At 43.5% G+C, this 26,895-nt stretch overlaps 1 pseudogene; it reads right to left on the bottom strand.

Moving 5' to 3' along the window:
• Window positions 1–1,700: 1,700 nt before the first annotated feature.
• On the bottom strand, window positions 1,701–2,689 carry LOC105465255 (succinate dehydrogenase [ubiquinone] iron-sulfur subunit, mitochondrial pseudogene; annotated as a pseudogene).
• Between the last annotated feature and the right edge of the window lie 24,206 nt (window positions 2,690–26,895).

Below are 26,895 nucleotides of genomic sequence, written 5' to 3'. Positions count from 1 at the left end.
GCTTTTTCTGCATCAATTGAGATTATTATGTGGGATTTTCTCTTTTATTATTTATTTATTTATTTATTTTTGGAGACAGAGTCTCACTCTCTCACTCTGTCACCCAGGCTGGAGTGCAGTGGCGCGATCTTGGCTCACTGCAACCTCTGCCTCCTGGGTTCAAGTGATTCTCCTGCCTCAGCATCCTGAATAGTTGGGACTACAGACATGCGCCACCATGCCCGGTTAATTTTTGTATTTTTTGGTAGAGACGGGGTTTCACTGTGTTGGCCAGGCTGATCTTTCATTCTTTTAATGTGGTGTATTTCACTGATTAATTTTCATATATTAAACCAACTTTCCATTCCTGGGATAAATCCTACTTGGTCATGGGTATAATTCTTTTAATGTGCTGCTGGATTCGGTTTGCTAGTATTTTGTTGATGATATTTGCATATATGTTCACAAATGATATTGTTCTGTAGTTCTTTTTTCTCATAGTGTGTTTGTGTGGCTTTGGGATATTGTCCAAAAAAATCAATCAAAAAATCAATTGGTGTTCTAAAACCATCTTTTCAAATAACTCAAGTAAAAGAATAAAAGTCTATTCAGAAAATAGTAACAGGCTGGGCATGGTGACTCACGGCTGTAATCCCAGCACTTTGGGAGTCTGAGGCCGGCAGATCACTTGAGGTCAGGAGTTTGACACCAGCCTGGGCAACACGGTAAAACCCCATCTCTAAACCCCATATTTAAAAATACAAAAATTAGCCAGGCGTGGTGGCACGTGCCTGTAGTCCCAGCAATTTGGGAGGCTGAGGCAGGAGAATTGCTTGAACCCAGGAGGCAGAGGTTGCAGCGAGCCAAGATTGTGCCACTGCACTCCAGCATGGGCGACAGAGCAAGACTCCAACTAAAAACAAAAACAAAAACAAGTAACAGTGAGAAAACAATTTTGTATAACAACAAAATTGTTCTCAGAGGAAAATTTATATTACTAAATATTTGTATTAGAAAGCAAAAAATACCAAAAACAAATGAATGAAGTATTCACCTTGTAGAAGTTCAGATTCTTTGTTTGCAAAAGCAGAAATCAACTCAGACAAAATAAAACATAAATTTTTGGTTCAGTTCATAGAACTGAAAGAGAAAGTTGAAAAGTTAGGCCCCAAAAGGGCAGGAACCAGGATGACTCTGGAGAACCAGGTAACAGAAAGCAATGAAACAGCTACATGATGAATCAGCTACCAGATGAATCAGCTACAGCTGTTTTCAGTCTTTTCTTAAGATTCAGTTGCTATGGAGAGAGCATCCAACTATCCTAAGTTAGGTTTCACATCTATTTTTAATCTAAAAATATTCAGTGCATCTTAATTGATTGTCTTGCCAATCATTATCCAATAAAGAATGTTACTTCCCCAAGAAAAATTAAGGTAATATTATGAAGAAGAGGTAATGGATGTGAGGTGGCAAAAACAACAAATTGTTCCTTAGAAGCTAGATTTTTATTACTTTGTTCACTACATCATCATTTATTTATAGCACCAAAAAGTTATGTTTTCAATATTAATTGAATGGTTAAATAAAATATAGCACATTTAAGATAGTTTATGATGCAACCATTAGTTATGTTTTAAATCAATATTTAAAGATGGAAAAATCATTATGGAAAAATAGATCAAATCTGTATATCATCTATGAATTAAATTTCATTTAAAAGGTTTTTTATTTCTTAAAATTTTTATTATACATGCTGTATTCATGGAAAACCAAGATCTTTAAAGGAACTCAAATTAGATATAAATTATGTTCAGCTCTGAGCTGGTTTTAAGTCATGTTTAGCATGGAACAGTTAAACTGAAGCTTTCTTCTCCTTATAGGTTGCCATCATTTTCTTGACTTCTGCAATAGCTTTCCCTGGATTCAGACCCTTAGGACAGGTCCTTGTGCAGTTCATGATGGTGTGGCAGCGGTGTAGAGAGAACGGGTCCTGCGGCTTGGCCAGGTGCTCCTCAGTCAAATCGTCTCTGGAGTCAATCATCCAGCGGTAGGCCTGCATAAGAACTGCAGGCCCCAGGTAATTGTCTCCGTTCCACCAGTAGCTGGGGCAGCTGGTGCTACAGCAAGCACAGAGAATGCACTCGTAGAGCCCGTCCAGTTTCTCATGCTCTTCTATGGACTGCAGACACTGCTGCTTGCCTTCCTGAGATTAATCCTTCTTCTTCAAATAAGGCTCAATGGATTTGTACTGTGCATAGAAGTTGCTCAAATCGGGAACAAGATCCTTTATCACATACATATGCGGAAGAGGGTAGATTTTTGAGACCTTATTGAGGTTGGTGTCAATCCTTCGGGTGCAAGCCAGAGTGTTGCCTCCATTGATGTTTATTGCACAAGAGCCACAGATGCCTTCTCTGCATGATCTTCGGAAGGTCAAAGTAGAGTCAATTTCATTCTTAATCTTGATTAAAGCATCCAGTACCATGGGGCCACATTTATTAAGGTCAACTTCGTAAGTCTGCATATGAGGTTTGTCTCCAGCCTTGTCTGGGTCCCATCGATAGATGGCAAATGTCTTGATACGGGCAGCTGCGGCTGCGGCTGTCCGGGCTCCTCCGGAGGCCTGCAGGCAGGCTCCGCCAAGGGTTGTGGCCCGTAACCAGCGCCTCAAGGAGAGTGAGACCACCGCCGCCATCTTGGCTCCTCATTTAAAAGTTTTATTGGTGCACAAAACCAACACCAACACCTGAAGAAAATGCATCAAAATGTGGGCCAGGCGCGGTGGCTCACGCCTGTAATCCCAGCACTTTGGGAGGCCGAGGCGGGCGGATCACGAGGCCAGGAAATCGAGACCATCCTGACTAACCCAGTGAAACCCCGTCTCTACTAAAAATACAAAAAAATAGCCAGGCGTGGTGGCGGGTGCCTGTAGTCCCAGCTACTCGGGAGGCTGAGGCAGGAGAATGGCGGGAACCTGGGAGGCGGAACTTGCAGTGAGCTGAGATCCGGCCACTGCACTCCGGCCTGGGCCACAGAGCAAACCAACACTCCACTTCAAAAAAAAAAAAAAAGAAAGAAAAAGAAAATGCATCAAAATGTGAATAGTAGAATCGTAGCTTTTTTTTTTTTTCTGTTTCTCCATATATGCGTGCATAAAGAACGTATATATATATATATATTTTTATATATATATCCCCCCCAACACACACGTTGTAATGGGTTGAATTATGACCCCTAAAAATATCTCTCCATGTCCTAATACCCACGCTCCTGAATAGTGTCTTTGTAGATATAATTGAGTTAATGATCTTGAGATGAGCTCATCTTAGATTATCTGGATGGGTCCTAAATTTAACGATCCTTGTGTAGGAGACAGAAGAGAAGACACAGACACAGAGAAAGCCATGGCCATGTGAAGACGGATACCGAGATTGGAGTTATGTAGCTACAAGCCAAGGAACTCCTGGAGTCACCAAAAGCTGGAAGAAGCAAGAAAAATTCTCTCTAGGGCCCTTGGAGGGAGGGTAGCCCTGCTGACATCTTGAGTTCAGCCTTTTTTCTCCAGAACTGGCAGAGAATAAATCTGTGTTGTTACCCAGTTTGTGGTAATTTGTCCCAGCATCCCTACAAAACATATATATATATATACACACACACACACACGCACACAAATAAACAGCAGCCTTTCTACGTGTTACACAAGATGTGTTTTCCCCAATTTTCCATATTTTTCCACAATAAAGAAAATAATACATTGTTTTAAAAGTTGGATATAAAGTTTAGCAAATTTAATATCAGACAAAATAAAACTTAAGGAAAAAATTCAGTGGCCTATATTCTCCTAGGGCCCCTCCCTGTGAGAAGCCAGCCTCTGTGACTCGGGGAACCCCTCCAGTTGCGTCTCCTGTTCGCCGCTTTGCGACTTCGTTCGGGTTCCTGTTTCTCTTCTTCCCAGCTCTTGGCTTCGCTTCGCTTGGCTGGGGTTGGCTGGAACTTCGGTTTCTCTCCTTCGGCTGCGCCAGCCTGGGTTCCTGCCCTGCCTGACCCTGGCACTCTGCGTCCTGGCTTCTCCCTTGTCTGGGCAGGGGGAATTGCACATTTACAGAGAGGGGCGATCACCTCCTTTTCAGGTGCCCACAGCACGCATAGAGGGATAGTGGGTAAACCCGACGGTAACACGCCTGCACCACCTGTGAATTCCGAAAACAAACGCAAGGTAGGGCTTGTTTCCCACGCCAGGTGATTTCCTTTCGTTGGTAGGGTGGGGTGGTGGGAAGGCCAGGCGCTGAAAACTCAGGCCGCCTTATTTTCGGAAACCCAGAAGTAGAAAGTGGACCTTTGTGTCCTCGGTGTTCTCGTTGCCCGGTCTCCCCAGATGCCCCCAAGAAAGCAGGTGCCGTTTAACCGGGCGGATCCTGGAGCGCGCGTAGCTCGGCTGGGAGGTCCCGCCTGGCGGAGACCCCTCCCAATAGCACCCTCCGCATCCCAAGCCGGCTTACGCCCGAGCCGCCAAGACACCACTAGGTGGCGCCAAAGCGCAGCCGGGACCTGGTGGGTTGGGGCGAGCAGCCTCAGGACTAGCAAAGTCTAAAAGACCGTGAGTCTGATGCAGCGTGGGTCTCTGGGAAGCGGCTGTGCCCTTTGTCCACTGTACCCTCTCCCGGGGGTTGAAACTGCCCTGAATGGGGTATGAAAATCCCCTCAGCTAGAGATGTGAGATCGTCACGTGCACATTTCCGGAACATACGGAATCAATAAGCCTTGCAGAAGTCAGCCCACGGTAGCCACGCGAACAATGAAGGTTGTCAAAGGACTGGAGGAGATCGGTCAGCCTTACGTTTCCTCAGATCCTAGAGTTGCTCGCAAGAATATGCAAAGATTTCCCTTTGCCCAAGAGGGGCACTCAGGTGGGTGGGAGAGTGGAAGTGGCCTTTAGGTCCGGTGGAGAAATGCATGTGCCAAGAATTAGGAAACGTGGGAAACAGATCACCAAGCTAATGTCTGCAAAGTTTGTGGAAGGCAACAAAGGTTGGGAGGGGAAGATGACGTACATCTCAATGGATACTAAAGTGGAAAGGTGATGACCCCAGAACATTCAGATGACCCTCCCTTAATGCTACAAAAGTACCCCCATGACTTAGATCCAACCTCCTGGGAAAAGGTGGAAAACGGGAAACACTAATTTGGAAAATCCTGGAAAAAAATTACTGAGTTTACATGGAGATGACTAACATTAGGTGTATGTGTGTGGTTGGTGGTTTGTTGTAGTTTTTATTTTTTTTTTATTTTTAAAAATTTCTGTGGGTACATGCATTAGGAGTAATAGATATTCAAAGTAGAGGAAAAATGTATAATAGAAAATTATATTACATTTTCTAACCGAACTTGAACCTGTGGCCTGTGAAAAGCATATCAACTACAGATAGTCATAAAAATGGACTGCATATAAGAAACTGTAATAAATTTCCAAAAGCAGAAGTGATATAGACCACATCCTCTAGCCACATTGTAACCAGTGAATATCTCAAAACAATATGAAAACCCAGCCACCTGAAAATCAAAAAAGAGGGAAAATTATCCAATAGCACGAGAGTCATAGAGAAAGCAAGATGAATACATCTGGTTCTTTAAAGAAAAAATGAATAAGAAACTGCAACATTTTAAGTGTGAGATACATGACAAAGCTGTGTTTTCAGATATAATTTCACAGCTTTAAGAGTTTTTGTTAGCTGAGAATTAAACTATTAATTATTAGTTAATATAATTATAATAATTCTATTATATTATTGTAAATATAAATTTATAATATAAATATATAAATATAATAATAAAATGAAATATTTATAAATATTATAAACATAATATATATTTATATAATGTAGTATATATTAATAAATTAATATTAGACTTTGAATTTTAGAAAAATAAAAAAGCCCTTAAAAAGAGAGTAAAGGCATAACTATGAAAATAATTTAAAAAAGAACAGAGTTAGCTATTTTTAAAAACTAAAAGACAAATTTCACTAGAAGAAAATGCAAAATACCAACCCCTTATTTACCTTATCCTGCAGGAAGCACTTAGCCGTCTGTCTCAGTAGAGGGTCTTACTCCCTTCGCTTTGCCCACTGTATCCTTTTAAAAAGGAGTCAGAATGCACCATTCCTCATAGGTTAGAGCTCACGCCCACTAGATTTAAAGGTGACCTTGAAATCCTGCAGGTTCCATACCTGCATATCCTAGATAAGATAGGGAACAGTCCTCCTTTAGGATAAAATTTGCGTAAGGATGAAATGAGTTACTATAACCAACTGGAACATGCTTCTCCTTTTGTGTCAGTGTATGTGTGTATATATGGATGTGTGCTCACAAGTGAGTGTGTGTTGTATTCTTTTAATCCTGGAATTACACTAAATTGTTGCATCCAGATCGTTTCTAGGCATCCAATCCCAACACAGAAGCACATTTTTTTGTGTGTTCCATGACATGCATTATAAACCAAGAATTTTGATTAGTTCAAATTTTGCACCCAATGTAAAAAAAAAAGGAAAAGTCTCCCAGAAAGGAACTAGCTTGATTTCCTTGTTCATCTATGTTATGGTTAGGGTTTATGTCCCCACCCAAGTATCATTTTGAATTGTAATCCCCATAATCCCTATGTGTCAAGGGAGAGACCAGGTGGAGGTAATTGAATCATGGAAGTGGATTGCCCCATGGTGTTCTCATGATAGTGAGTTCTTAGGAGATCTAATGGTTTTATAAGAGGCTCTTCCCCCTTTGCTCGGCACTTCTCCTTCCTGCCATCTTGTGAAGGTCCTTGTTTCCTCTTCACTTTACACCATGATGGTAAGTTTCCTGAGTTCTCCCCAGCCATGCTGAACTGTGAGTCAATTAAACCTCTTTTCTTTATAAATTACTCAGTCTCAGGCAGTTCTTTATAGCAGTATGAAAACAGACTAATACAACCTATATCAATCATTTGTAATTAACCAAGAATCATATGCCAGGAACTCAGTGCCAAACAATCACTGTCTCATTTAACCTCTCATCGTGAGAGAGGTACTATTATTATTGCCACTTAATAGACAGTGCTCGCAAAGGGGTAACAGTGACTTGACCAGCATCAAACAGCTAGTCCAATGCTGAGTCAGGAGTATAAGTGAAGTTCGGAGTATAAATGAAGTTAGAATAGCTCCAAAGATACTGGTCTTATCATTATGCTATAATCGCTCATGCTTTAAAAATGTTTTGTCTATTCTTGTTTAATGCATATACAAAATACGATGTATGCTTGCCTTGGTCTTTTTTCTTTTTCTTTTTTTTTTTTTTTTTTTTTTTGGCCCTACGATAGACCTGAATGAAGCAGGAGCCCTAGCAAAACCCAAGAGCGTGGGGCACCATGTTGTAATCTGACCACCACAAGGTGGCAGCAGAATCTAAAGGTTTTCCACTGATGTACAGTCCAGAGGAGCCTTGCCTTTCATGTATCTGCACAGGTAGGGGAGGTCTCCCTGTTCTCAAAATCCTTTGGTCTGTAGTCTGGCTTCAGAGTCACCTTTGCATCATTCCACCACACTGCCTCCCAACAAAATGAACAACACAGCACTGGCTTTCATTAAGACACCACTGTTGTTAATACACAGTGAATTTTCTGTACTTGAGTCCCATTCCAGATATAAATTATTTAAGCAGCTACTCTATATACTGAATGTTTAGAAATTTAGTTATTTTGTTTTACAAAGGTTTATTTTGATTTATGAATATATAATAGTATAAAGGTTTCCTGAGTTACCGCTTCATCTTTTTTTGTTTTGTTTTTGTTTTGGAGATGAGTCTCATTCTGTCACCCAGGCAGGAGTGCAGTGGTGTGATCTCAGCTCACAGCAACCTCTGAATCCTGGGGTTCAAGCGATTCTCATGCCTCAGCCTCCCGAATAGCTGGGACTACAGGCGTGCACCAGCATGCCTGGCTAATTTTTGTATTTTTAATAGAGACAGGGTTTCGCCATGTTGACCAGGCTGGTCTTGAACTTCTAACCTCAAGTGATTTGCCTGCCTCACCTCCCAAAGTCTAGGATTACAAGCATGAGCCACTGCCCCTGGTCATCATTTTTAATTTGAAAAAAATATTTGCGAATCAAATATCTGATGAAGAACTTGATTCTACCAGCCTAGTCAATGTCAGACCCTGTCTCTGCAATAAGTTAAAACATTATCTGGGCATGGTGGCATGTGGTTGTAGTCCCAGCCACTCTGAAGGCTGAGGTGGGAGGATCATTTGAGTTTAGAAGTCTGAAGCTGCAGTGAGCCATGATTGCACCACTGCCCACTGCATTCCAGCCTGGGCAACAGAGCAAGACTCTGTCTCAAAAAAAATTTAAAAATGGGCAAAAGATCTGAATGGACATTCCCCCAAGCAAATTTAATAATGAGCACATCATGATGCCCAACATCATCAGGGAAATGCAAATCCAAACCATAGTGAAACACCACTTCACCCCACTGGGATAAAATGAAAGTCAGATAATAATAAGGGTTGGTGAAGATATGGAAAAACTGGAATCCTCATGCACTGCTGGTGGGAATATAAAGTGGGACTGCTTCTTTGGAAAACGGTCTGTCAGTTCCTCAGTTCTTCAAGTGTTAAATGTAGAGTTACTACTTGACCTGGCAATTGTGCTTCTGCGTATGTACCTAAGAAAAATGAAAACATATGTCAACACAAAAAATTGTACATAAATTTTTGTAGCAACGTTATTCATAATAATCAAAAGGCAGAAACAACTCAAATGCCCATCATGAACAAATGAATAAGTACTTTGTGGTATATTTATATAATGGAACATTATTCAGCCACAGAAAGGAATGGAGTACTGATACAACTTGGTGAAACTTAGAAACATTGTTAAGTGGCAGAAGCCAAAATGTTGCATATCATATCATCTTATTTACATGAAATGTCCAGACTAGAGAAATATATAGAGACAGAAAGTGGATTAGTGGTTGCTTAAGGGTGGATAGGGAAAAGGTATGAGATTTCTTTTCGAGGTGATGAAAATGTTTTAAAATTAATTGTAGTGATGGTTGCACAACTTTGTGAATATACTAAAAAACATACACTTTAAATGTGTGATTTGTGTGACATGTGAATTTTGTCCCAATGAAGCTGTTACAGAAATAAAAACAAATTCTCATCTTATACCGTGGGTAAGATATGTTCTCCTTAACAAAGCTATCTCCCTGCGTATGTTATTAATGGTGGGAGTTTGAGGGGTTTCTTGTTTGCTTGTTTGTTTTAGTTTCCTTCTACTTCTTATATTGTATCTGTTTCCACTGAGTTCCTTTTTTTCCTGTTCATCGTGGTATCTGTTTTTCATGTTGGAAGCTTTCTTCAAATGTCTGGTGATGCTTAGCTATCCAGAGGAGCATTAGAGAGTTGATTGGAAGTTGTGTGTGTGTGTGTGTGTGTGTGAGAGAGAGAGAGAGAGAGAGAGAGAGATGGGCACTCACTGACCAGTGGGCCAGTGAGAGTGAAAGTGTTGTGTCCTCCAGGGGTAAGTGAATGGGGGGCAGGGGAGGGGCCCAGATGTTCCACCAGGTGACTGAAATGTCAGCACCTGAGTCATCTTTCTTAGGCTGGCCAGATTCTCCTGAGGTTCTCCAATCTGAAGCATGAGTATGTGAGCCCGGCCCAGAATTCTGGATCTGAGCAGAGGCTCACATGGTAAATGCTTATCCAGAAGCATGAGCATTAGACTTGGGAACACAGGGGACTGGGGGCTTATCTTGTCATGGGCCCAGAGTGCGATCAGTCACTCCTTTCTGGAATTTGGGATAAGAATGTCTGTCTTATCTACCTCATAGAGTTGTTGATAGGGTAGAACCAGATAAAGCACATGAATATGCTCTGGAAGTGATAAAACACTACTGGGGCACATTACTGAACCCTGGAAACAGAGGAATAAGGGAAGACTATTGTTCTTAAGGTTTCAAAATAGAGGAGATGGCTGGGTAGGCTGACATTATACCTCAGTGTGTTTCATGCTGTGATAAAGGCTGGCACAGAGTCTAGGGAGGACATGTGGGAGGAGGATCTCATTCCATGTTGTTGTGGGGAGAGATCAGGAAAGCCTTCCCGGAAGTCATCTTCAAGGATGAGTAGTGGGTAATTTAGTGTAGAAGTTAGAGTGATCTGCAAAGCCCAGAAGCATGAAGTGAATGGTGTGTTTGAGAAACTACATGTGGCTTCCTATGGCCAGGTGTAGGTTATGAATGGAGCCCTGTGAGGCTGGTGCTGTGGTTTGACTGCAGTGTGTCCTCACCAAAGCTCATGTTGAAGTGTGATCCCCAATGTGGCAATGTTGGGAGGTGGGGCCTAGTGGAAGGTGTTTGTGTCATGAAGGCAGATCCGTCATTAATAGTTTAATATCCTCTTTTAGGGGTGAGTGAGTTTTCTTACTTGCTGTCTCGGGAATGGATTAATTACCGGAGATCAGGTTGTTAAAGAGTCTGGCTTCCTCAGTTTCTCTTTCTTGCTTCCTCTCTCACTATGTGATCTCTTTGCACTCACTCACTCCTCTTCTGCTTCCTACCATGCATTGAAGCAGCATGAGACCCTCACCAGCCGCCCAGTCTCGAACCTTCCAGACATCAAAATCATGAGCCAAATAGACCTCCTTTCTTTATAAATTCCCCAGTCTCAGGTATTCTGTTATAGCAACATGAAACGAACTAAGACACTGGGGATGCCGGCAGGGTCAGTAACAGATCTGCTACATCCCCCTAAGGGTCTGTATTGTAATTTTATCATGAAGGCAGCTTTATGACTTAATCAGATTGCATTGTAGACATCACATACTTCTTCAGTTAGAGTGGAAAATGACTTGGAGGGGACAATGCTGGAGTCAAGGAAGCCAGTGAGGGGCTATTGCAATAAGTCAGAAACTGGAAAGATGAATATAGAGGAAGGATGAATTTGAGAGATATTTACAAGGCGAAATCCACAGCACTTGGTGAACAACAGTATGGGGAATGAGGGGAAAAAGGCACCAAGGCTGGCTCCCCAGTTTCTGGCCTGAGCAAAGGCTAAATAATGATATCGGTCTCTGAGAATGGAGCATAGGAGAAGTGGATTTCATCCATTAATTCTGTAAAGATTTATTGAGCACCTACTACATGCGGGTCACTGTGCAGAACGCTGGAGATACAACAGTGAGCAAAATAATATCATGTTTGCCTCCAAGGAATTTACAATGTAGTGAGGTAAACAGATAATATATAATGATCAGAAAACTATATGATTATGAATGGGGAGTGTGTAGAGGGGTTTTAAGAAAATATATCTCATGGTCTAATTTAGATTTTTTGATTGGGGCAGGTTTCCTTGAGGAAGTGATGTTTGCAATAAGGTCCAGAGGATGAAGGGGAATGGGGCAGTGGAGGGAGGAGTGCCCCAGGGTAAGGGGCCAGTGTGATCAACAGCTGAGGTAGCTTGAAATTGGATAGTGAGGGGGAAGTGGTGCAAGGTAAAGTAGGGGTTTGGGGGACAAAAAATTTGGGTTTTTATCATGATATCAATGGAGGGCTGTTCAAGGGTTTGAAGCAGATTAATGATATAATCTGATTTGTATTTAAAGTTATCTGTAAAATGATTTGGAGTGGGGTTAACATGTCAGGTGGATAAAGCTGTGGTCTAAGTGAGAGATGATGATGGCAGGAGGGTGGTAACTGAGGAAAGGGAGAGGGAACCTACTTAGAACCTGGGGTTGAGGGATGAAAGATGCATTTACAATACAAGGAGGAGGCAATTTTCCTGTGACCACACTCAGCCTTCCACACACAATTGCACCTTCACTTACACTTTCTCTCCCCTTTCCCTGTGAACTCGGTGCTTTGCTAGTTGCACAAATGCATGGATGCCAACAGACGCCCACATCTCCGTTGTTCTTTCTCTGTCCGTCCTTGGAGGGAAATTTTTCTCTGTCCATCATCTCAGAGGGAGCAATCAGGATGGCTTTGGATAAGAATAAAAACATACGGGAGTGAGATGAGCAGAGTGAGATCCCGAGGTGTGGTCACTCTAGCTCAACAAATGTGTGACTTCAGCTAGTTGTGTCCTCCCCCAGAACCCTGGAGAAAAGCTAGCCAGCTGCGCCTCTGTAGACCAAGCTCCCTCGGTCCTGGACCCTGGAGAAGTTGCACCAGAGTGCCCTGGTGACAGAGGTCATGTGACTGATGTAACCCCCACACCCCCAGTGCCCCAAGGACTCAGTGCACCACAGGTGGCAGGAGACTTGGGAGCTGGACCCCTGGGCTTTCCTGCAGGGCTGCTTAGTTGCCTTGGCAACAGACACAGCTGAGTGGGGGTGTTTTCTGACTTCAGCCCTCCATGATGGGCTAGTCCAACCCAACCTGAGACGAGGGGTGGAGGGGCTAGTGTAGGAAATGCCAGAGGCCACTGAGGAAGGAGCCAGGTGCAGAGAGATGGAGAGAAGCTGGCCACTGGCCTCCGAACAGCAGAATCAAAATCAAGCAACTGCTCAAAAAACAACAGGATGGGGGCATGTCAAGAAGATACAAGAACCAACCTAAAGGAGCTCCCAGCTGCCAAAGCTGAAACAATTTGTACAATAAAATAAATACTATGGTACTGAATTATTGTCCCAAATATAATAAATACATGTGTGTTCATAATTATAAAAATATATGTTTAAATAGGAGTGGTGGTGAGAAATATCTTCCTTTCCCAAGAATTTTATTTAACATATGTAGGTATTTCCTCTTCTAGGACATGGAGCTGAGTTCCCCTTCCACCCGTGATGGTGGATTTGACTTAGTGACTAGATTCTAAAGAAGACAGTTTGGAAAGGGAAAAGTAGTAACATTAGGGTTGAAGAGCCTGGCAAACACTGCCTTAACCATGGCATGTCACGTAAGCATCGTGTGCATTTATGTACCTGTACCTACGATGCAATGAGAAGGCACCTTACCTCTGTGGTTTTACTTCCAAAACCCGTAACCCCAGTCCAGTTATGAGAAAAACATCACCAAATCCAAATTGAAGAACAGCCTACAAAACACCTGACACGTACTGCCCCAAACCATCAAGCTCATGAAAAACAAGGAAAGTCTGAAAAACTACCACAAATTGAGAAAACCAAGAGACATAATGACTAAATGCAGTGTGGGATCCTGAACTGGATCTTGGAGCAGAAGAGGACATTAATGGAAAAGCCCAGTGAACTCCAAATGAAATCTGGAGTGTAGTCAAATGAAATGTCCCAATACTGGTTTCCTAGTTTTGATACTGTACCATGTACTGCAACTGGGTCAAGGTATAAGTCAAGGTATAAGGAGTTCTCTGCATTGTTTTCACATTTTTTCTCTAAATCTAAAATTACTCCAAAATAAAAAGTGTATTAAAAATATGTATGTAGGCCGGGCACGGTGGCTCACACCTGTAATCCCAGCACTTTGGGAGGCCGAGGTGGGTGGGTCACGAGGTCAGGAGTTCAGGACCAGCCTGGTCAAGATGGTGAAACCCCGTCTCACAAAAAATACAAAAAAATCAGCTGGGCGTGGTGGCGGGTGCCTCTAATCCCAGCCATTCAGGAGGCTGAGGCAGAGAATTGCTTGAACCCTGGAGGCGGAGGTTGCAGTAAGCCGAGATCGCGCCACTGCACTCCAGCCTGGGCAACAGAGCAACACTCATCTCAAAAAAAAAAAAAAAAAAAAATTATGTAAAATGGGTTCAGTCGCTGACGCCTATAATCTCAGCACTTTGGGAGGCCGAGGTGGGTGGGTCCCTTGAGGTCAAGAGTTTGAGATCAGCCTGACCATCATGGTGAAACCTTGTCTCTATTAAAAATACAAAAATTAGCCAGGTGTGGTGGCGCATGCGTGTAATCCCAGCTACTCAGGAGGCTGAGGCAGGAGAATTGCTTGAACAGGGAGATGGAGGTTGCAGTGAACTGAGATCGCGCCATTGCACTCCAGCCTGGGCAATGCAGCAAGACTCCATCTCAAAAAAAAAAAAGTATATAGAGGATTATTGATTCAGTACATAAAAAGTTTCCTCATTTTTTTTTTTTTTACTGCTGCATAGTACTCCACTGTGTGGACTTACTATGGTTTATTTAACCAAGTCTCCTCCTGTTGGGTATTTAGGTTGTTTATTCTTGTTATTAAAAACAGCAGTATGTGGGCTGGGCACAGTGGTTCATGTCTATAGTCCCAGCACTGTAGGAGGCTGAGGAATTGCTTAAACCCAGAAGTTCGAGATCAGCCTGGGCAACACAGTGAGACCTTGTCTCTACTGAAAGTAAAATTTAAAAAATCATGCTTTGACCCTTGTCTGAAAATAAATAAATAAATAAAGAACAATGGTACCTGAATGATGTCATTTCCATGTGTGAGAATATTTGGAGAATAAATTCCTAAAAGTGTAATTGTTGGATTATAAAATATTGCTCTTGTCATTTTGGCACTTGTCATTTTGCTCAATACTGCCAGTTTGCCTTCCCTAGATGTATAACCAATTTGTACTTCTACCAGCAATGTAGGAAATACCTCTTCCGCCACACTCTTCCAACATACATTATAACCAAACTTTAAAAAAATTATTTCTGCCAACCTAATAGGTAAAAAATGGTCTTTCGGTATAAGGAGTTTTTTTGTTTATTTTGTGTCCAGACAGGGTCTCACTCTGTCACCCAGGCTAGAGTCCAAGTGGCATGATCATAGGTCACTGTAGCCTTGACCTCCTAGTCTCAAGTGATCCTCCAATCTCAGCCTCCTGAGTAGCTGGAACTATAAGCATGTGCCACCATGACTGTCTAATTTTTTATTTTTATTTTTGTAGAGACAAGGTCTTGCTATGTTTCCCAGTCTGGTCATGTACTTCTGCCTCAAGTGATCTTCCTGTCTCAGCCTCCCAAAGTGCTGTGATTACAGGTGTGAGCCACCATGCCCGGCCCTGGTATAAGTTTTAATTTTAATTTTTCTCGTTATATATAGGGCTGAACATCTTTTCATTTGTTTCCGGGGCTTTCTTTTCTTTTTCTGTGAACTATCTTTAGAGGATATTTTTGTAAATAAGCAAAAACAAAAACAAAGACAAAAGGCCGAGCACAGTGGCTCACATCTGTAATCCCAGTACTTTGGGAGGCCACCGTGGGAGGACTGCTTGAGTCCAGGAGTTCGAGTCTGCCCTGGGCCACAGAGTTGAGACCCCCATCTCTACAAAAAATTTAAAAAGTTAGCTGGGCCTGGTGGTGCACACCTATACTCCCAGCTACTCGGGAGGCTGAGGTGGGAGGATTGATTGAGTATGAGAAGTTAAGGCTGCAGTGAGCTATGATTGCACCACTGCACTCCAGCCAGGGGGACAGAGTGAGATCCTGTTTCAGAAAACAAAACAAACCAAAATCCCTCCAAAGTTTCTAGATGTTAAAAATTTCCAGAACGTCAAAAAATTGAAAAGAAGAGGATGGTAAAGAACTTAGCAGTCTGCAGGTTCTAGGCAGCGACTCTAGGCTGCTGAGGTGAGGTACTCACTTCTGGGGCTCATGGCCTCGTTGGGGGGCTGCTATCATCCTCTTGGCCAAGGTTCTGTCCCTGGCTTTCCACATAGTGGTCTGCTCAACAGTGCATGGGCCCTAAAACCGGAAATGGGTGCTGAGTGGGGCTCTTCCTTTTGCCTGGTAATGGCAGCTAAGGCTCAAAACTGGAGACAAAACACACACACACACACACACACACACACACACGCCAAAACTCCAAAAACAAACAAACAAAAATACTAAGTACCTCATATTCCTAAAGAAAGTCGTCAAGAATTTAAGTCACATCTCTCTTTCAGGGATTATGAAGAGGGTGTGAAAAAGGCTCCACCAACGACACCAATCAGCACCCCCCTATGAGAAGGAGGGAGGAAGGAGGAGCCGCGAGTCTTTTGGGAGAGCAGATTCCTGTGAGGGGCAAGACTCTTGGCCCCTCTTGCCACAAGCCAGGTGAAGAAGAGACTCCAGGAGGACAATTCACAGAGACTGGGGAGAGAATGGCACTCCATTTCATGAGGGATGTCAGCTTAGACAGTGGAATTTCTGATCTTGCCCTGGTTTATCTAAACATAAAAGAAGAGAGATAGCAGAGGGGAGGAAGGCGGAGCAGCAAAGCAGCCTGCCTTAGTGTCGAGCTGCCTGAGCTTCCTGAGGGCTAAGCAACGTGGAGGCGAGCTGGGCTGAGCTTCCCGACAGGCAGTAACCCCTTGCCCTGTCTCCGACCTGAATGAAAGGGGCCCTGGGTCTGATGTGTTAGAGGATCAGGTGCTGACCCTCTGCCAGCCTGGTCGTCTCCAGTGTCTGAGACGTCCACGGGGCCAAGGGGATGGATGTGCCCACCCAAAACCCGTGCCTCGCCCTATAGACCGTGGTCCAAGGCCCGGAACTCCAGAATTCCCTGCCCAACTGGCTCTGAGCTCCCTTCTGGCAGCCATATGGGTCTCTTCCTTCTCATCCTGTCGGCAGGCCATGCTGCTGCGGATATATTCAGCCTCTACATTTAAGGAATGGCTGAGGAGCCGCTGTTTGTGCAGCTGTGGATGGAGCTTGGATGTTCAAGGCATCCACGAATGTGTGAATCTAGTGGTCAGAGCCCAGGCAAAGAGTGCTCCTCATCGCACCTCCACGTTCTCACACAGAAAGCCGAGCAGTCAGATGAGTCTCAATTCATAGCTGGCCTTCTAGGTCATCATAAAGGTATATTTGTTAAGGTATGAGAATGAACATATCTTATTTAGACTGACTTATAACTTTGAAATCAGCGGACATGTGGTATGTGGGTCTCCATGTCTGCCCTCGCTGCAGACCTGGCCATGTCAGTGTGGGCTGGCAGGCAGGACCCCATTCCAGAGGACCGTTCACTGTCGTGGGACTCTAGCACCAGGAATATGAGAGACGTCCTCCTGCGGGTGGGAGCTGAAGGAGGTGGAAGGTGTTGAGCTGTGTCTCCCACCTCAGGGAGGAGCAGAGTGGGACAGGCCCACAGAATCCTGGAAAGAACTCTGGGCATCCCAACTCTATCCAGAATGGACGTGAGCATGGTACATGTTTACCTATGTAACAAACCTGCACATGTATCACGGAACTTAAAACTAAATTTAAAAAAAAGAATAAAATCTAATAATAAAAAAATAAAAGAAATAATGAAATAGGATGAAAGAGAACATAATTTATCAGAGTGTATCTCATCAAAAAAAAAAAAAAAAAAGATGGGGGCGAGCAACTGCAGATGGGCTGTACTTTAGTCAGGAAGGAAAGCATTTTCCAGAAGCTCCCAGAAGCTTTCCTTTTGGTCTTATTGGCCAGAACTGCATTACACGGTCACTCTAGGGAAGCTGGTTTCTTTTTCTTTTTTTTTTTTTTTTCTTGAGACAGAGTCTCGCTCTGTCGCCCAGGCTGGAGTGCAGTGGCCGGATCTCTGCTCACTGCAAGCTCCGCCTCCCGGGTTCACGCCTTTCTCCTGCCTCAGCCTCCCGAGTAGCTGGGACTACAGGCGCCCGCCACTTCGCCCGGCTATTTTTTTTGTATTTTTGTAGTAGAGACGGGGTTTCACCGTGTTAGCCAGGATGGTCTCGATCTCCTGACCTCGTAATCCGCCCGTCTCGGCCTCCCAAAGTGCTGGGATTACAGGCTTGAGTCACTGCACCCGGCCGGAAGCTGGTTTCTAACACTGTATCTCACAAAGGGGAACAGAATTGTCACTCTTGTCTCATGGTTCTCAAACCTGGCTGTACATCATCATCCCCTGGGCAGCTTTAAAAAAATACCAATGACCCCAGGCCAACTAAGTCAGAATTTCTGAGGATGTAACTAGGATTGCCATTTTAAAAAATCTCCACAAGCGATTTTTAAAATAATTTATTATTATTTTATTTATGTATTTATTTACTTTTCAAGACAGGGTTTTGTTATGTGGCCCAGGCTGGAGTGCAGTGGCACAATCTTCTGCCTCCCCGGCTCACTGCAACTTCTGCCTCCCGGGCTCAAGTGGTCCTCCCACCTGAACCTCCTGAGTAGCTGGGACCATTAGGTGTGCACCACCACACCTGGCTAATGTTTTGTAGAGATGGGGTTTTGCCGTGTTTCCCAGGCTGATCTCAAAATCCTAAGCTCAAGCAATCCTCCTGCATCAGCCTCCTAATGTGCTGGGATTACAGGCATGAGCCACCATGCCCAAACTAAAAAACAATATTGTAGTACAATATGCATAGCAGAATTGACCATTTTAACCTCCTTGGGTGATTCTGAAGCACCTGAGGACTGAGAATCACTAGACAATTATTACTTACAGCCTAGGGCCCAACACTCTGCCTTGAACTACATTCAAGTTCTTTCAGCAAGCAAGAAGAGACAAGGCTATGTCTGTGTTACCTGCCACAGTACACGAAGCCTAGACAGTACTGTACCCCTAATCCTCAGAAAAGGGCTGAAAAATGAAGTGCCCCCAAGTCCCCTTTCCTCTTGTTGGAGTACAATTTTGAAAGACAGTGGTGGGGTTGGAGATAGTCCAGGCTGAAGGAACAGCACAGTAAAGATCAGGAGAAGACATTTTGGGTTTGAAAAGCCTCTAAATATCAGGGAACCCGGGACTCAGTCCTTGGATTTCTTCTTCTGTCTGTGCTCACTCCCTCAGGAATCCTATCCAGTTTTATGGATTTAATAACATGTACATTTTTATGAATCCCAAATTTGCATCTCCAACCCTAATCTCACATGAACTCTAGACTCATACATTTAACTGCCTACTTGACACTGCAACTTGAATGTAAAGTAGACCTAACATGTTCAAAATCAAATTCCCAATTTCACCACCCACCTCCTCAACTTCATCTCTCCCAAGTCTTCTGGATCTTAGAAACAGAAACTCCATTCCTCCATTTGCTCAGGCCAAAAACCTTAGAATCATCCTTGACTCCTCTCTTTCTCTCACACCATATGTCTAATCCATCAGCAAAATTTGCCAGCTCTGCTTTCGAAATACATCTGAAATCCAAACGCTTCTTGCCACCCCTGTAGTGAGACTGCCACTGTGTCCAAGCCATCATCGTCTCTTGCCCAAACAGTCACAGTAGCCTCCTTCTAATTTATGTGCCCGCTTCCCTCCTTCTGGTCTAACAATCTGTTCTCCACAGAAAGGCCAGAGTAACCTTTTAACACATAAGTCAGATCCTGTCATTCCTCTTCTTAGAAGACTCTGAGTCTTCCATCCAGCCCCAGTTACTTCTGTGTCCATGGCTTTACCGCTCTCTTCACTCATTCCACTGATGACCGTGCCTCGATGGTCTCCCAAGACCACCTCGCACTGTCTTCCCCATTGCTCCCCATCCTCCTTACCTTGCTTTATTTTCTTTATAACACTGATCACACCTGCCATCTGTAATTATTTGTTTATGTGTTATTATCTCCTCCTCTTCTCATATTCCTAGTACCTAATATAGTGCCTGGCACATAGATGGTGTTCAATACATTTTTATAAAGTGAATGGTTAGAGTCGAATGAGGAATATCATGATGGAGGAGATTAGGAAGGTTAGGAAGGGACTGGATTTTAGTGCCATGCTAAAGGTCTGAGTTTCATTTTGCCGGCAATAATCATTAAGCATTTATAATAGGGTATGGTATGCAGAATAGTGGCTCCAAAAGATGTCCACATCCTAATCCGTAGAATCTGTGAATAATCCTTACATGGCAAAAGGGATTTTACAGACGTGATTAAGGATCTTGAAATGGGAAATTAGCCAGGATGATCCAGGTGAGCCCCAGTGTAATCACAGGGGTCCTTATGAGTGAGGAGGGATGCAGGAAAATCAGAGTCAGAGAAGATGTAATGAGGACGCGGCGATTACAGTGGTTGAATATCTAGCTTTGAGGATTAAAGGAGACTATAAGCAAAGGAATGCAGTCAGTCCATAGAAGCTGCAAAGATCAAGGAAATGGATTCTCCCCAGGGCCTCCAGAAAGAATGCAGCCTTACTGGCACTTTAAATCCAGTGAAACTCATTTTAAACTTCTGACCTACAGAACTATAAGGTAATACATTTGTTGTTTTAAGTAATTAAGTTTGTGGAGATTTATTACCACAGCAATAGGAAACTAATACGTGGTAGATGTGATGCAATTTTTATCGTTTAGGAATATGACTCCATCACATCTCTAAAAACTAAACCTCAAGATACTTGCATCTGTAGTCTCTGCCCTGTTAAAATGGATGAATACCTCTGCCCCTGTCAAAAGCTAGTGTTAACTGCCTATTCCCCAAATACCATTAGAAAAATCTGTTGGCCGGGCGCGGTGGCTCAAGCCTGTAATCCCAGCACTTTGGGAGGCCGAGACGGGTGGATCACGAGGTCAGGAGATCGAGACCATCTTGGCTAACACGGTGAAACCCCGTCTCTACTAAAAAATACAAAAAACTAGCCGGGCGAGATGGCGGGCGCCTGTAGTCCCAGCTATTCGGGAGGCTGAGGCAGGAGAATGGCGTAAACCCGGGAGGCGGAGCTTGCAGTGAGCTGAGATCAGGCCACTGCACTCCAGCCCGGGCGACACAGCGAGACTCCGTCTCAAAAAAAAAAAAAAAAAAAGAAAAATCTGTTAATCAAGTTAAAAGTAGCTTCTCAGACTCACTGCAATAAGGGACTACGCCCCCTTGCTGGAATCTTAGTAGTATCTCAAAATGGGGACATTAGGACGGGGTATTTATAGAGTTTTAGGGCCTGGGTTGGATGGTTTTAAGGTGGGTTTTCAAAGTGGAAAACTGGTTAGGACTGGACAACAAAGTATAAGACAGCTGAGGATTGGTGGGCACAGTTAGGCGAAAGTTTTGAAGTGAGTCTTCATGAACAAGTTATTTTCGCTGGTTCATAGTATTACCTTCCAGGAGCAGATATTTTCTGCAGCAATCAGTTATTTTCACTTGGTCTCAGTGTTTTCTAACTTAAGGACATGTTATGTTTTTGTGTTATGCCCTGTCCCAGCATTGTTAAATTTAGTAATGTGGAATTGTGCTGGTATCAACTCTCCCCAAACACTCTGCTAATGATCTGGGTTCCAGTCCTTCTCTTTACTCAAGGACTTTAGTCCTCCAACTTTATCTGTCTCTTGAGTGACATTGATTCTCCCTCTCTACTCAATCATTCTCATCTTGAACAAAATAAAAAAATAAAAATCTCCCCAGCAGCCCCTTTGACATGTGCCCTATTCCTGTTTCTCTTTATAGAAAAACTTCCTGAAAGAGCTGTCCATGGTGATTGTGGTCACTTCTTCACCCTCCATTCCAGCTGGCTGTCCCTCTGTTGTCCTTTCTACTCCTGCTGCACCAGCCTTATTTAGGTCCCTGGAACACTCCAGATGTGTTTCTGCCTTAGGGCTTTGCACCCTCTGTCCCCCTTGCCTGCCCTGCTCCCCCTCACCCACTGTCTTTTCATGGCTGGCTGCTTCTTGTCATTCAGAACTTGAAGTTAAATTTCGCTTCCTCAGAAACACCCTCTCTAACTATCAGTCTAGAAATGACCTGAGCAGGCTCATTATGCCACTCCATTAAAAAATGTTTACTTATTCTCATTGTGGTAAAATATATATAATACTTCATTTACCATTTGAACCATTTTTAAGTGTGCAATTCAGTAACATTAAGTGCATATGCATTGTCATGCAATCATCACCATCATTCATCTCCAGAACTTTTTTATCTTCTCAAACTGAAACCCTGAATCCATTAAACTACACGCTTCATTCCTCCCTCCCCTCAGCCCTTGGCAACCTCCATTCTACTGTCTGTCTCCATGAATTTCAGTATTTTAGGCACTTCATCATAGTAGCATCATGCAATATTTGTCCTTTAGTGTCTGGCTTATTTCATTTAGCACATCTTCAGGTTTCATTCATGTTGTATCATGTGTCAGAATTTTATTCTTTTTTTTTTTTTTTTTTTTTTTTTTTGAGACAGAGTTTCACTCTTGTTGCCCAGGCTGGAGTGCAATGGCACAATCTCTGCTCACCGCAACCTCCACCCCTGGGTTCAAGTGATTCTCCTGCTTCAGCCTTCCTGAGTAGCTGGGATTACAGGCATGCGCCACCATGCCTGGCCAATTTTGTATTTTTAGTAGAGATGGGGTTTCTCCATGTTGGTCAAGCTGGTCTCAAACGCCTGACCTCAGGTGATCTGCCCACCTCAGCCTCCCAAAGTGCTGGGATTACAGGCGTGAGCCACCACACCTGGCCTCATTCCTTTTTAAGAATGAATAATATTCCATTGTATTGTATGTACATACCACATTTTATTTATCTATTCATCTGTTGATGGGCATTTGGGTGCTTTCTACCTAGTGACTATCGTAATACTGTTGCTACAAACGTTGGTGTACAAGTATCTCTTTGAGTCCCTCCTCTCAGTTCTTTTGGCTGTAGGCCTAGAAGTGGAATTGCTATATCGTATGGTAGTTTTAGCTTTAATTTTTGAAGAACTACCACAGTGGTTTCCATAGTGGCTGTAACATTTTACACTCCTATCAGCAATGTACAAGTATTCCAATTTCTCTACATCCACACCAACATTTGTTATTTTCTGTTTGTTCATAATAGCCATCTTAATGGATATGGGTAGTATGTCACTCCATTTAAATTCTTTAAATAGCCTCTGCAACTATCTGAGATTTTACACACACACACACACACACACACACACACACACACACACACACACACACACCTTTTTCTCCCCTGACCATATGGTAAGATCCATAAGCACAGGGATCTTGCTTCTCTTGTTTACCACTGTATCTTCAGCATCTAAGAATGCCTGACAAGTAATATCAACAACAACAATTACAATAGCAACAGCAAATAAAATAGCCAACATTTATCCAGCACTACTTATATGCCAGACACTGTTTTTTTTTTTTGTTTTTTTTTTTGGAGAGCGGGTCTTATTCTGTTGCTAGAGTGCAGTGGCATCATCATGACTCACTGCAGTCTTGAACTGTTGGGCTCAAATGATCCTCCCACCTCACCATCCTGAGTACCCAGGTCCACAGGTGTGCACCATCATGCCCAGCTAATTAAAAAAAATTTTTTTGTAGAGATGAGGTCTCCCTGTTTCTGGTGTTGAACTTCTAGGCTCAGGTGATCCTCCTTCCGTGGCCTCCCAAAGTGCTGGGACTACAGGCATGAGCCACCATGCCTGGCCTCAGGCATGTCTTATAATGATATAGCATTCATATTGGAGAGATATTATTATTATTATCTGGATTTTACAGACTGAAAAATAGAAGCATTAGGGATGTCAGCAACTTGCCCAAGGTCACACAGTTGGTGTCACCATCATTGCTCCAAAAATACTTTTGAATAGAAGAGCAAAAGAATAAATACTGGTGAAGGAGGGCTTTAGGAAAATAAATTGGTAGATTTTTATAAAAGTCTTGGCACAAGATGTTACACCTTGACATGTGGTAATAGCAATGCTGTAAGCAAGGAATGCAGAGATCCAAGCCACTGCGGAAGTAGAATCATTGACAAGATTTCATGGTGTAAATGTGTATTCAGGGTGTCTCTCTAGTGTGCAAGAAAATTAGATTGCTGGCCAGGTGTGTTAGCTTGTGCCTGTAATCCCAGAACTTTGGGAAGCCAAGGTGGGAGGATTGCTTGAGCCCAGGAATTTGAGACCAGTCTGGGCAATATAGTGAGACTCCATCTCAAAAAAAAAAAAAAAAAAAAAATTAGCCGGGCATAGTAGTGTATGCCTGTAGTTCCAGTTTCTCAGTAGGGAAGTGGGAAGGGGCTGAGGCAGGAGGATCGCTTGAGCCTGGGAGGTCAAGGCTGCAGTGAGCCATGATTGTGCCACTGCTCTACAGCCTGGACGACAGAGCAAGTCCCTGTCTAAAAAAAAAAAAATTAGATTGCCTAGGATGGGCACACAGGTTGTGAGACAGACTAGAGGTGAGAAATAAACTAACCCCAAACACTTCTGATCACACCATACATTTGGTACTTGATTATTTTCAACTTAGGACCTTATTGTATCTGCCTTTGTAGAGTTTCCTATTGGTGTAGAACAGGATAATGTATCAAGTTTTTATTTTGTCTTCCATTCTCCTGATTTTCTTCTCGCATTACAAGGAGACAGCTGGGCTTTGGATACCACTGGCAGAGCCATTAGCGTGGCAAAGCAGAAAGGAAAGCAGTCAGAAGGAAATCTAAATTCTGTGCTGGGTTGATGCTCCCTGGGGAAGAGGAGCAGGCTATTATCTGAAGGGATAAGGTTGAGGTGGAGAGGGCAGAGAGGAAAGGAGAGCCCTTCAAGATTTGGAGGTGGTTTCCAAGCAGGCAGGAAACCTAGGCTGCCCCCTCGGGGCACCTGGGAGAGGTGGTGAGATGGTAGAAAGGAGTGCCCTCTGAGTGGACTCCACACCCCAGGGTTCCTAACCCCACAATACTTCCTAAGGGAGGAGTGGTCTGGGAGTCGCAGAGCTACCTTACAAGGCCACCAAGGCTGGGGCAATGAGCATCTCAGTTGGAGATTCCCCTAAATGTTCTGCTCTAGGAAAGCCCCTTAGGTCTTTTCCCAGCAGTGGACTGGGACTGAATTTCCCAGTAATCCAGCAAAATGGGAGTTTGGAGGTAGGTTTAAATTGATTGAAGGGAATTGAAGTAATGCACCACTTCTTGCATCCCCAATTTATAAAGCACATTGTCTACCTGCTTTGTGTATGCTATACCAGCTTCCCCATATAGATCAGAGATGCTCTCTGAAGGTACAGTTCACCTTTTTCATTTGTTTGGCCATCAAATATTTATTAAGCACCTACTATGTGCCAGGCACTGATTTAGGTTTTAAGAATACATTAAAGAAATCAGACATGGTCCCTGCCCCACCTTGGATTTACAGTCTAGTGAGGGAGAAAGAAAGCAAACATACAAACAAATATTATTTAATTACAAACTGGGATGAGTGGGATGAAGGAAAAGAATGCAGTCTTCATCGTAGCCTTAGATGATCTAACTCAGGAGCTGGCCCCTAAGCCAGTGCTGTACCAGTGAGAGGAACCAGGGGAGCTAAGATAGCCCATGGCTCTGCTCCTCTATTGGAGCAGCATCTTGACATGAGGCCTGGGCCCAGGGCTACATTCTAGAATGGTCAGGCTTTCCCCATCCTTTCAATTTTGACTTTCAGTACTGCAGCTTCAATTGCCATGCTCAAGTGGTCCACATTCTGTTTGTTACTGTCTCTAAGGAGATAATTAACCTAAGACCTATGAACTCTGACTTATCATGCAGCTCTCAACACAAATGCAAATTGCAAAAGCCTGAAGTGGTCCAGGTCTTGGTGTGTTTGAGGGCCTGAAAGTTGGCTGATGTGGTCGGAGGTAAGTGACACAGGAAGAGTGGAACAGGATGCAGCTGGGAGTGGCCAGGGGGAAGGTGCCCAGGGCCATGGTATAGTTTGGATTTTATTCTAGGTGCAATGGGGCCATGTAAAGATTTAAGGTAGAGAAATGTCTGTCACATTTTGGTTTTAAAGCATATCCCATAGTGCCAAGTATTAGGGTAAACAGCTCTCTGTTTGGTTGCTTGATGATTACTTGCCGAATTTGAATTAAACTAGGGGTTGGTGGCTTAGAGGGAGAGAATCCCTCTCTGGAGATGCTTTCCTTAAGGCTAACGGAGACAGGCAAGTGAAAAACCTCAAAGTTCAGAGTTGAAGCCCTTCAAGTTTCCAGCTACTTTAAAGTAAAGGAGCCCTGTCGCAGCCAGATGTTGGAAAAGCTGACGAGTTGCCCTAATTTCTTCTTGTTCAGCTTTTCCCTTTTCCAGTCTGACAAAATCATGGAGGAGCATTTTTTTTTCTTTTTTTGTAATCCCCTGTGCTTCCTAATTTAGACTAATGTGTCAGAGATCCCAGGCTATTTGAGTAGAGCAAAGCACTGAGTGAAGCTTACAGTTACAGGGGACAGATAAGTCAGGGTGAAGGATGGGGAGGAAAGTTGTCCACCCATGGAAAGAGAACTCTGAGCAAAGGAATGGACCCCCAAAATCAAGATCACAGAAGTTATCTCAGGCAGGGACATGTGGGCGAGGTCTGAGTTCCTTACTAAGCCCCATGGAAACATGGGTGATGTCAGTATGATTGTGGATTCAGGGGCCTGGCAGAGCAGGAGGGTGACATCACTGCCCAGGGGACCCAGTGAGCTCAGACCCCAGGGAGGCCTCTTCACAGCCCCCAGTGACACCTGGAACAGCAAACATGGCCAAGAGGGCCCTGGGGGCTGAGCTGCTTTTGTTGTGGCTCAATTATCATTCTTTGTCTTTATCCTTCTGCCAGTGTAGAATCATCCCTGGATGCCATGGAGAGAGACAGAAGGAAGGAGTGTTGATGTAATTGATGCACTGTACCTAGGAAATGTTAGGCCTTATAGGGAGACATATTTCTTCCCCTAAGAGAACCATCTGCTGGAACAGATCCCTGCCTCCAAGAAGCTCATGGTATATGTGGAGAGGCAGACTTGCAAACTATTAAAAGCAAAAATAAAAAATAAAAAGTGTATGAGCTTTGAGGTTATGCGGGGCTGCTAACTTCAGTCTGTCACTTGATTATTAACCATCTGACCTTGGGCAAGTTATTTAACCACACTGGGCTTCAGTATTTTAATCAATAAAAAGAAGACAACAATTCTTGGCTTACAGCAGGATGATTGTGAGGATTAAATGAAAGAAGTCATATTATAGTCCTAGCATCCAGCAGGTGCTTCATAAATGGTAGCTGTGATTATTGCAATGACTCAAAGTCACACAGTGTGACAGGAACAATATAGAGTGATTGCCTGCCTGGGGTGGAAGGGAAGGCTTCTCTTTACAGAAGAAAGCCAC

Source organism: Macaca nemestrina, chromosome 13 (genome assembly GCF_043159975.1).
Source record: "Macaca nemestrina isolate mMacNem1 chromosome 13, mMacNem.hap1, whole genome shotgun sequence".
In the NCBI taxonomy this organism is placed as follows: Eukaryota; Metazoa; Chordata; class Mammalia; order Primates; family Cercopithecidae; genus Macaca; species Macaca nemestrina.
This window is presented reverse-complemented; position numbering and strand designations above follow the sequence as displayed.